The sequence below is a fragment of the Ambystoma mexicanum genome, chromosome 3p (assembly GCF_040938575.1).
Source record: "Ambystoma mexicanum isolate Mex_15411 chromosome 3p, UKY_AmexF1_1, whole genome shotgun sequence".
In the NCBI taxonomy this organism is placed as follows: Eukaryota; Metazoa; Chordata; class Amphibia; order Caudata; family Ambystomatidae; genus Ambystoma; species Ambystoma mexicanum.
In genome coordinates, this window is record NC_090925.1 from 178877859 (window position 1) to 178889985 (window position 12127).

The 12127-nt window shown below is 46.1% G+C and overlaps 1 protein-coding gene and 1 long non-coding RNA gene across 3 annotated transcripts in view; one reads left to right on the top strand and one right to left on the bottom strand.

The window, feature by feature from the left end:
- LOC138580218 (alpha-2-macroglobulin-like protein 1) overlaps positions 1-12127 on the bottom strand; it is a 1051822-nt gene that overhangs the window by 1029774 nt on the left and 9921 nt on the right. The window lies entirely within an intron of this gene.
- The window catches only part of LOC138580220 (uncharacterized), a 37206-nt gene continuing 28627 nt past the window's right edge, over positions 3549-12127 (top strand). The window contains exons 1-2 of the long non-coding RNA XR_011304208.1: positions 3549-3661; positions 3782-3901. This is a non-coding gene — a long non-coding RNA (uncharacterized lncRNA). The remainder of the gene's footprint in view (positions 3662-3781; positions 3902-12127) is intronic.

Genomic DNA, 12127 nt, shown 5'->3' on the forward strand with positions numbered 1-12127 from the left:
CCCAGAAAGGAATATGCCCTGCATGGCCATGAGACAGCACCAGGCTCCTTGTGGTGTCCATTCATCACAGCCAGGCCAACAGCGGGCCTCTAACCCCCACCCAGCCCACCAAGAGTAATGGCACCCACCACTGACCCAGTCCAAGACCCTCTGCATTCCATGATAGTATGTGGCCCCAGCCCATTAGCAATAAGAACCAATGGTCATAATAGATCTGAACATGCACCTCTTCCCATAAAAACACCCTTTGTAGCACAAGCCTTGGGTGTGAGGAAGTGCCATATACACAGAACACGGAATGTGTGGGTGAGCATGATTGTATTTCTTGTATTCCTGTATTGTATTTCTTCCCTTCCCCAGGTGCCAATCCCCAAGCCTCCCAGGTGCATGCCATAATGATGAAGTAGTAGCACTAGAGTACAATAGTAGCCTTGGAACAGCAACACGTGAACAACTTGACCATCACTCCCTAGAGAGATGAGCCCAGCTGACCCACGTGGAAACAGACAGATGGCAGAGACGGGAACCAGTCCCCTATAGAACAGGATATTGTGTATGGTCTCACCAATCAGCTGTGCAGGTTTAGACCCTATGGATGACATCTGTAGTGAGACTAAACGTTTATAATGCACTGTACATAATGATGCTGGCAGAACGTTCTCGAGCAGCTGAGTCCTCTGCTGGCACCCTTGTCCTTTGTACAATTAAACAATATTATCCTTGCAAGCAATCTCTTGGCCTTTTTTCCCTAGATGGTTCTATTCTTTCTGGCATGAGCGTACAGGGACTTGCCTTCATTTGGTGACCCCCAACATGATCCCAGTGCCCCCTACCTGCGGAGGTATCCAGGCGCCATAAGGGCTGCGCCCACCTACAGCGACCAGCACCAAAATAGCGTACTCCCCAGTGGCCCTGCAGAAGCAGTCTTTGCAGAATCCTGCTTGCTCATTGGAGCAGGGTGCAGCCCCAAGGAGAGGTGCAGGCCGGTGTTGGAGCCCCGTGAATCGAGGAGTTCGGATGAACACACACACATGAGTATGGCATGCAAGGAATAACAAAGTAGGGGTTGGATGTATGGAACAATGTGAACACACAGTGACTGAAATTGGGAGTGTGGTGTGCTATGGATTGTTTATTTTCTGTTTTTTATTAAGTTTTTAAGGATAATACAGAAAAGGAAAATGGAAGAGAGGGAACCTGCCCAAGTGAGGGGGGAAGGTGGAGCCACAATGATTGTTTAAACAATAAGGGAAAAAAGGAAAAACATAGGAGCTCTGTATAATTAGAGAGCTCAGGAATAGTAGTGGTTGTTATTTTAGTTTGTTTTATTAGTGTATTTTATGGTGTACAGAGGAAGCCCAGAACGGGCATGTGTAGATTGTGTATGGGTGTATGTTGAGAGTGTGGGGTGTGTGTGTCTCTAACAGAGAATAACGAGGTGGGGGAATTGAATTGACATTTTTTTGGGACAACGTTTGTTAAGACGGATTTCTGGACTCTGACCTGGCTATTTCTCCACTCCTGGTAGATGAATCAGGCCAGTTTCCCTGTAGCAGACTTCAGGGGCAAGAGGGGCACAGCAAGAGTGCACCTGAAATGTTTTTCAACACGGCTGGTCAGCACAGTAACCGTGTGTACTCTGGTTCATGCTCTCTCTTTACTCCAGACTTGGGAAAGCCAAGTGTACAAAATCCGGTGTGAGAGTGCTTTGAACACAAAGCTTGGAATGTACCAATTTTCAAAGGGCTCCTCAAAGCAGCAGCGGTGTCAGAGCAAAGGTCCTGTGCAAGCTGGTCAGCCCACTGGTTGGCCCAGGGACACTTCCGAGAAGGTTTACTTACAGGGATTGATGAAGGTGCCAAGAATAGTTCTTCCCACTATTCCAATGGGTTGAAGCATCTTCGCAGACCTTCTAGTTCGATCAGATGCAATGGGGTTGAGCGGGAAAACAGTAGGCTCAGGGTACCAAACCTTCCAGCGGGTCACCAGCGGTTCCACGACTTGGCTTCTTAGTTTCAGGATACTTGGATCCTATCCTTCATTCAGTGAGAACTCAAGAGATCGACCTGGTATGGGTGTTTGGAGCCTTCACTCATGGCCCTCAGACATATGACATCAAAAAAATCATTTGTAAATACTGGCCCCTTGCTAAACTTAACCTCACGGAAGAACAGGAACCTCGTTTCGCTTTTAAAAGATCATGCAACATCCGTGATCTTTTGGTTCAATCCTGTTTTGCTGAAAAAAAACGGGGTGCCCCCTGGAATCTGAGACCTTTAGTAGGGCACCACCCTTATGGCTTATGTGTAGCTTGCAAATATACCAAGAAGATGCTAAATTTTACTTTTGGGAGCAAAACCTGGGTTTTTCGACATTTTTCAAATTGCAAATCAACACAAGTAGTTTACTGCATCGAATGTCCCTGTGGCCTACGGTACGCTGGACAGACCATGCGCAGTATTAACACCCGGATTTCCGAGCACAGATCTAGAATACGATGCAGGAAAGTAACCTACTATGGTGGGTTCTTGAGAAACTACCTACTGGGTCAGGTACTCAGCAATGCCTTTTGAATCTAGAGAAGAGATGGATTCATGGGCTAGATAGTTGAGACAATGGCCTAAATGAACAATTTGCACCACTTTAGACACTACATCGACTTTGCCTCTTTGAACAAGTCAAAGCTCTCTCATTGGTCTTCTATTGCATTATTCTAGAAATTGTAGGCTGGGCTCACTTTTTTCTGAGAATCAATCTGGGTTGATGAATCGTCCCCATATGGAAAACCAGAGTGACCTGGCACCCGTGGAGGTTACTATTGAGACAATCCATATGTAGCTTCACTCATTCCCAGACATGGCTTTAAACTTTTCGGACTCAGACGCCACCAGCCAACACTCTTTCTGCTGGGTCTTGCTACAGCTACTTCGGTTTCCCTAATTTCCAGTTTTTTTGACATTTGGGTAGCACTTCATTACTAGACCCTTGTGCACCCTTATGCTAACCTTCCCTGTGCTCACAACTACTAAGAGTATTTTCTACATACTACTCCTATTTCTGTGATTCGCGCCTCCATAATTATTCATGTATACATTTTATCACATATCTCTGTATGCAGGATTGAGGCAAATGAAACTGCACGCATTTAGCTAGAGTACCACACATCTAAAATAGCGTCTCAAAACCACGCCAATTGTGAGATTTTTGTAATCTCCTTTTGGGCCTTTTTTCTTATGCAATCCGGTCTAGTGGGTACACAACAATATGACATAATACGATATGTCTGCATACAAGTATAGCAATACGATCGTTCATGCACCGTAATGCTCTACACATCTCTCTGCACGCACTGGTTGAGAGTGATCACAAGATACACACTTCCCTATGACAGACCAATCAGATGTGCACTACGAGACACCACCCTCGATCTGTAAACGTCCCTCCTCTACCCATGATTGGTAGCAAAACCCCGGGCAGGCAAACCCACCGCTTCTGGGTCACGTGCTACCATTCGTATCGAGGTTGCTTCATCACTAAGCAACCGGCTTTGTGAAAGTTACACATCACCGCAGGCTTTCTCTCTCGCGCACGCGAACGGCTGACTCAGCATCCCGTACAGCTGCCTGTTTGCTGAAACCTTTTTTAACGACCATCATGAAAGGTTAGCATTTTCCGTCCCCCTCCGCGGGGTGCGCAAACCTCATGCGTTCCGCATCAGGCTGCAATGATTATGCAACCTTGCATGTAGATTGATACTAATCCGCTCCTCGTTTCTACCCAGCTCTCTATTGCTGAACAATAGGACCTACGCCAAGGCGGGATCTTTTTGGATTTATTCATCCACGCCCGAAGCTGAAACAAATTTCTCTCCGATTGAACTCTCTCGTTTCAAACATCCCCGGTAGGTGTACTCTCCCTTTGTTCCATTTTAATTTAACTCTAATCCACCACAGTGATGACACATCACACTGAATGTAGCATGCCGAGTTCTGTGAGCTTGTAAAAATGAACCATGTATCAATATGGTTTTAACTAGGGGCTTAATTTGACACAAGGAAACACCAGCTAAGGTTTAAGAACTCCACCAATTGAGCATATTAGGCTAGGTGCTGAGTGCTCCCTTTTTTCTTGCAGCAATGTTTCTTTATATGTCAGTTGGAGCCTTCTTTTATCCAGAATCTCTTTTGAGCCAAAACGAAGAGGACCAAATGGGAGATCTGCTCATATACAGGCACACCATACATGGACCAATTGCGGACCACAGTGGTCCCAGTCATTCAAAGCACACCAGACTCTCTGGCACCCAGGATGTGTATTGGAACCAGACAGTCCAGCCCACATCCCGGAAGCACACACACAAGACATCCAGAAGCCTGAAAGCTTGCATGCCAAAATAAGGACTGATCCGGGTCGACTCGACCTGGGAAGGTAAAGGAGCAAGATGGCCAAAGGACACAACAAAGAACCACTTGACATGGCCATTTTGTAGCCAGGCCCTTGAAATTGACTAGTGGACCCAAGTGCACTGTACTGTAAGGTACATTGTGCACTTGTAACATGTTGCAGAAAAGTTGCAACATTGACAAGGACTGATGGAAACAAAGTCTGCCAGTACTGACTTCCTTTAAGGGCATGTCAGTTTCCCCATAAAAAAGTGAGCGTAAAGCCCTGGGGAGTGCAACTGAAGGCTGTGCTGCACTGGCAAAGTCAGACTATGGTGTTTAAACAGCAGCAAAAAGTTGGGGGTTACACAACTGGAGGGAAAACTTCACATAAATGGGAACCTTTCCTAACACTTGCCCCTCACAGACCAAGGACAGGGGGAATTAATCCACCCCTGGATGAGTCTCATGTTCAAGTCGGTTAAACATTCTGGACAACCAATCATCGTTGCTATGTTGGACACCTGGCCTATGCTCAATGGTGAAATTAAAACCTTGAAGGCTTATGGACCACTTGAGCAACTTTGGATCCTCTCCCTTCATGTTCATTAGCCACTTTAAGGGCTCATGGTCAGTTTGCACAGTGAAGTGGGTCCCATAGAGGCAGGGCCTTTGCTTCCTTAGAGCCCAAACAGAGAAACCTTTCTCTAATGTGGACCATCTGAGCTCTCTGTCCAAAAGTTGGCGACTAATGAAGCCAATAGGGGGTTCCTTACCTTTCTCATCTACTTGTGATAGTCCAGCTCCTATCCCAGTGCCAAAGGCATCTGTCTGTATAATAAAAGGTCTTTGGTAATCAGGGGCCCTGAGAACAGAGGCCTGACAAAAGAAGTCTTAAGCCACTGAAGGCCTTCCCACACTCTTCAGACCAAGAGACCTAGGGTTTCTTAGGAGTAGTGAGAGCAGTCAGAGGGACAGCTGTGGTGCCATAGTCTGCCATGAAATTTCTGTAGTATCCAGAAGGGAGTCCTAAAAAGTCTCTCACTCGGCTTTGTGTAGTGGGGGTAGGCTAGTTTTGCATTGTTTGTACTTTACTGGGAAGAGGCTGTATCCTCCCTCGACTTACTTCATGCCGAAGGTAGACCACTGATCCTTGATCCTTGCCCAATCTGGCACTTACTGGCCTTTATGGTCATGTGGGCCTTGTGAAGAGCCTACAGCACAATTCTAAGGTGTTTCACATGATCCTCCCATGTGGCATTGAAAACTGCTATATCATCCAGATATGCAAGACAGAATTCATCCAACCCATTAAGGACATGATTCACAAGCCTCTGAAAAGTGGCAGGTGCATTCTTCAACCCAAAAGACATTACACTGAACTGGTAAAGGCCCTCTGGTGTTGGGAAAGCTGTCTTCTCCTTGGCATGTTCTGCAAGAGCTATTTGCCAATAGCCTGCAGTGGGGTCAGATGTGCTGAGGTATTTGGAGGCAACCAAAGTATCCACCAGCTCATCTCTTCTAGGCAAGGGGTGTACAACTGTCTTGGTGACAGCATTCAGAGCCCTGTAATCCACACAGAACCTCAACTCAGAGGTACCTACCTTTGAAACCAAAACCACTGGGCTGGACCAAGGACAACTAGAGGGTTAAATCACCCCAAGATCCAACATTTTGTTTACCTCTGCCTTAATGTAAGACCTTACTTTGTTTGACATTCTGTATCCCCTACTTTTAGTAGGTGCACGATCTCCTGTGTTAATGTCATGTTTGCACCAAAGTATCAAACTAGAAGCTTGTGGAAACAAGAGGGAGAATTGCCTAAGCAAACATCTCACCTCCTCTTGTTGATCAGAAGTCAGGTAGGGGCCACTATGGCACCCTAAATGGAGCTATCTGAAGGGCTACCCTGGAACAGGTCAGGGAGAGGTTCCGACTCCTCCTCAACATCTCAAGCCAGTAGTAGTGCAGCTATTTCAACTCTTGAGACGAAAGCCTTCAGTCTATTCACATGGAACACTTGGAGCTTTTCCAGCACATCCAATGTCCAGTAAATAGTTGACCTCCCCCAGTGATTCCACCAGTGTGTAAGGGCCTGACCATTTGTTCTGTAATGCTCTAGGCCTTATAGGATTCATGATCAGGACTTGCTGACCTGGTGTGAAATTGATGTGAGAAGCCTTCTGGTCATACCAATTTTTCACCAGTGCTTGCCCTCTCTTCAGTTTCTCACTAGCCAGACCCATCAGGAGTACCATCCTCTGAGCCTTAGCACATAGTCTTCTACATTGGTAGTGACAGAGGGAGTGGGCATCTCTCACCCCTCCTTGACTATTGCTAAGGGTCCCCTCATAGGGTGACTAAACAGAAGCTTGTTTGTTTGTTTATTCATTTATAATGTGTGCCAGACCCATCGGTATCAGAGTGCAGGAACAAGAATATTTTCAGCTTACTAAGTTACAAAATACATAGTGAGAACTTGACATTAGATTACAATAGTGAAATAGGTATGTACAATGCATATATTACACAGAGAGCTTACAAGTTACAAAATGCATAGTTATAAGGTGACAGTTAGATTGCAAAATAGATATGTACAATAGATATACACACAGAGAAGTTGGACAGGAAGAATAGAGGTGATCAGTCTAGATAGGTGTGTGAGTTTCGATTAACAATAGAGATGAGAGGAGTGGGGTAGAAGCTAGTGAGATTTCGGAGTCATGCTGTGGAGGTCAAAGTTGGTAGTAATAATGTCAATTCTGATAGTTAGTGGTCATTTTCTTTGAACCAGTTAATGATGTTAAGCCTGAAGTTGGAGTAGGTTTGGTCTGCCCTCAGAAAGAACAGTAAGCAGTTCCAGAATTTGACTGCTTTGACTAGGAAGCTGTTGCCTCCAGCTTTTGACAATTTGAAACTTGGGACTGTCGCTCTGGTGGGTTTGTCAGAGGATTTTTTGTTGATTCTGTCTACAAGATAACAGGGTGCCACTTGAAGGGGCTGACGCCAACACAATCCTGAGGTACCTCCCTGTAGGTAAACAGTAAGTATGGTAATAAAAGATCCCATTTTCTTCTTTGGAGCTCTTGCAGAAGCCCAATCATGCTCTTAAGGGTCCTGTTAAACCTCTCAACTAGACCATTGGTTTGGGGTGGCGTGCGGATGAAAACTTTTAGGTTACACCACATTCCTTCCACATTGCCTGCATATACTTTGACATAAAGTTGCTGCCCCTATCAGACATTACTTCTTTAGGGAAGCCAACCCTAGTAAATATGCCAAGCAAAGCTTTTGCAACTGACTTGGCAGTCACAGTTTTCAATGGGATGGCCTCAGGATACCTGGTGGCATGGTCGACCAGCACCAGGATAAACCTATTGCCTGCGGATGTTTGGGGGTCAAGGGGACCAACAATGTCAAACCTTACCCTCTCAATGGAACCCCCACAATAGGGAGTGGTACCAATGGAGCTTTGATTGTTATGCCACTCTTCCCAGATAACTGCCATTTGGCACAACTCCTGCAGTGGCTTTCTACTTGCACCCCCATCCCGGGCCACTAGAAGTGCATGGATAACCTTTGCTTGGTTCTCTTGATGCCAAGGTGACTAGTAAGGGGGACGTCATGCACCAACTGCAAGAGGAAGGGTCTTACAGCAAGTGGAACCACCAACCTCCAATGTTCTCCTTCTCTAGACTCTGTGGACTCACTGTAGAGGAGCTCACCTTCTCAATAAATCCTGTACTTCCCAGGAGGTTCACCCTTCAACTCGGAGCAAGCCTGTCTCCTTAGGCCTTCCAAAGATGGACACTCACATTGGCCCTTACTGAACTCAACCCTGTCAGGACCACTTTCCACTAGCAGACTTTGTAATTCAGGATGGTCATGAGGATTGAGGATTTTAGGCAACACCTCTTCCTCGTCAGGTTCAGGTGTTTGACAAACTACATCCACCTCAGTGATAGGTGAGTTAGGAGTGATATTCTCTTAAGCTCTTGTTTTTTTTTACTCCTTTAGCCTTGGGTTTGCCCTTTGTCTTGGGCTTGGCATTGGACTTGGCCAATGAAGCCCTTGTTTGTGACCCTGTGCAGGGTCACTCTGCTGTGTCACCCACAATCCCTAAAGCCCTGAGATCATTCCTCATCCGGACCTTTCCTGCGACATACCTCTGAATGCTCACCGGAATCCTGACAACTGTACCACTTATAGTAAGATTTACAGGCATAACTGCGAATTTGGGAGGGGACCATCAGCTAAATTAGTGGGTAACAGGAGCTCTGGTAACTTCCTCTGGGTCTACCAAGGTAGAGTTCACTACTGTTCTGCTGCATCCATTATCCCTAAGGACAGGAGTGTCAACTCCATTGATCAGCACACTGTCTTTAAAATAGTGCTTGGTATTATCAGGAATCCTAGCATAAGCCTCAGAGACCTTAGGCTCCCAGGAACCCAGGGAAACTAAAACTACCTCAAAATCTATCCCACTGGGGAAGGAGTCTGAGGAAAAAGATGCCCCTGTGATCTCTTCCTCTTCATAAGAGAAGGCCAGATTCGCACAGTGGACCCCCAAGGTTTTGGCCTTACATCTGGTGTCCCCATTCATATGGTCACTTGCTCCACAAGCCACACAATATCCACTGGCTTTTGGGACATAGGGAGGCATATTTTAACCATAGTTCTGTTTGGAAGGATAACATCCACTACCCTGTACATTCTCCTGTGACTTACCTTTTGTGGCTCTTTTGGGAGGAAGATTTATCAGATCCCCCACCCTTCTTATCTTTGGTCCTTTTCCCAGGATGGGTCTTGTCCTTATGGGACTCTCTATGTGACACCCACAAATCTGCTGCTATGGTCGGCTTCTTAAGATCTAACTCCTTTGAATCTGCCAAATGCTGCTTAAGCTCAGGGGACAGGATGCAAAAATATGTTCAAGCATGACAAGACATACCCCCAAAGGTGGAGACCTTATAGCCTCCAACCCAGCCTGTCAAGTTCTTTAAAGAATGTCACATATGACACCCAAGTACTACCTTCTTATTGTATTCTCTGAACCTCTTCAAGTATTGGGCAGGAGTCTTCCCAAACTTTAAGATGAGAGTTTGCTTCAACATTGCACAATCTACTCTCAGCTTTTGACATCTCTATAATAGCACTACAGCCAGAATTGGGTAGTCTGCTGAGCAACCATGCTATTTTATCAGCATTTGCAACATCTTGAACTTCACATGCATACTCAAATGCATTCAGCCAGTCCATAATGTCATTCTTCTCATCATAAACACTGAGCAGATCTTTAGGAAACCTTGGATGAGAGGAGGGCCCAGACCCACATCCAAATCCCTTGGACCCATTTGAAAAACTTGAAGCTTGGCCAGTTCCAACTGGTGATCCCTGTCCTTCTGTTTTTCTGGCTACTCCATCTTCAGCCTAGCCATGTGGAAATCAAGCTCCTTCTACTTAAACAGCAGCTCTTGCTTCTTGAATTCCAACCTGGCATCAACATCAGAGCTGGCAGAGGCAATTTGGGACAATACATCATCTCTATCTTCCTGGGCACCATGGATGAGTGTAGCGACAGACCTGTCATGTCTGTCTGTGGGAGTAGCCCCACCTCCTTCTGCAGTCTCATCTGAGGTGATGGCATCAAGTTGTAACTCTTGTCAATCTATGATCCTCTGGATCATTTCACCCTTTGTGCCTTGAGCAGGTAAGCCTCTCTCAGCACACATCAATCTCAATGTTTCAGACTTTGAAGCATTTAAGCTTATATTGGTAATTGTTTCCATTATACTAGATAGGAACTGTGAAGGCATAGACCTAACTACTAAGGTCACTATGTGTCCTGGGTAGGGGTAATCTGAAACGCCTTCACTAGTCTGCTGCTCTGGATACCTTCAGTCCTATCCCACCACTGTATACCAATTTGTTAATATGGTATTCTGAACTCTGACCTGGTGGGCAGAGGTTCAGGAGGTCAGCCTGGTTTCTTGGAAAAAGTAACCTTCTGGACAAGCCAGAGCAATCAAGGTAGCATTGGCAGCAGTCAAGACTAGGTCTCAGCAGGGGTGAGGGTGAAACTACAAATCACTACCAGTCAGGTGTCTATATTAAAAATACAAATACATTCATTCAAGGCATGTGAGTTTCAACACAGTAATAATCAACAGTAATACTTTTAAACCAACACAATCCTACTGAAATACATATATACCATACCAAGTGACCTAAAGGGTTAATGCACAAAGTGGGTCCACAACCTAAAAGGGAAGGAAACAGGCAGTGCAAATAGTCTTTAGGCATTTCTGCAGTAATCGAAAACCTAACTGAAAGGCAGTCCAGTCCCTACGATGAGAGGAGCCTATTGCTCAAATGTACTTGCAATGCTGGCGCACGCGGTAGTGGACCTGGGTGAAAACGAGGTCTCTTGTAAGGTCTGTAGCAGCTCTGGAAGGTGGGTGAGGTGATGCAAAATAAGTTCCCACTATTCGTGGATGGTCTCCTCAAAAGGGCAGAACAGGTTCCAGGAGTTGGAATGGTTTGATAGCTCAGGACACTTGTGTGCAAAAATGGATGGATGTGCATAGGGTCCACCCTTATGGGTTGCTAGTACTCACCGACCTCCGGTGTACTCCGGACCAAACTTTTCAGCAGTCAGGTCCACTTCGGTTGCAGGTACAAATGCAGCAATTCTGCAGCTCTGCATCTTTCAGCGACTAAGTTACAGCGTTGATTCCCAAACAGGACAGTGTCAATTTCTCTGCTCCTGGTGGATGGATCAGGCCATTTTCACTGTAGCATGCTTCAGGGCACAGGAGGACACTGCAGCAAGGCACCTGTGAAGTACATCACCACGGCTGGGCGACACAGGAACCACGTGTACTCTGGTTCTGGCACTCTATTCCAGACTTGGGAATGCCAAATGTACGAAATATGGTGTGAGAGTGCCATGAACACATAACTTGCAATGTACCAAGTTTCAAGGGGCTCCTCCAAATGGCGGCAGTGTCAGAGCAAATGTTCTGCGCAAGCTGGTCAGCTCTCTCGTTGGCCTAGGGACACTTACGAGAAGGCTTACTTGCAGTGTTTGATGTAGGTGCGGAGAAGAGTTAATCCCACTATTCTAATGGGTCAAAGCTTCTTTGCAGACCTAGTTCAATCAGATGCAGAGGGGTGCAGCAGGACAACAGCGGCTCAGGGTGCCAAACCTTCCAGCGGGTCACCAGCAGTTCCTCGCCTCGGCTTCTTACTTTCACGATTCTTAGATCCTAGTCTTCTTTCATTGAGAACTCAAGAGATCGACCTGGTATGGGCGTTTGTAGCCTTCTCTTATCCAGAATCTCCTTCACGGCAAAACAAAGAGGACCCAATGGGAGATCTGCTCACATAGAGGCACACCAGACGTGGACCAATCACAGACCACGGTGATCCCAGTCAGTCAAAGCACACCAGACGCTGTGGCACCCAGGATGTGGATTGCAACTAGACCGTTGTTAGGGAGAATTCTCTCTTTAGGCTGAATTTGCTAACCTAGTGAGTCCCCCAGCAGCTTTACTGGATTTCTGGAGTTTGTTTTTTTCTCCTGCCAAGAGTGAGACTCTTTTTCTCCCACTCTTGGACATGACTTATGGTGTTCCTTTGACTGTTAATGTGTTTTATGGGATATGGGGTCCTTTACTCCATAGGGTCTCATGTGTTTTTACTATGCGTGTTACACAGCACCCTCCGTGCAGTAACACAGGGGT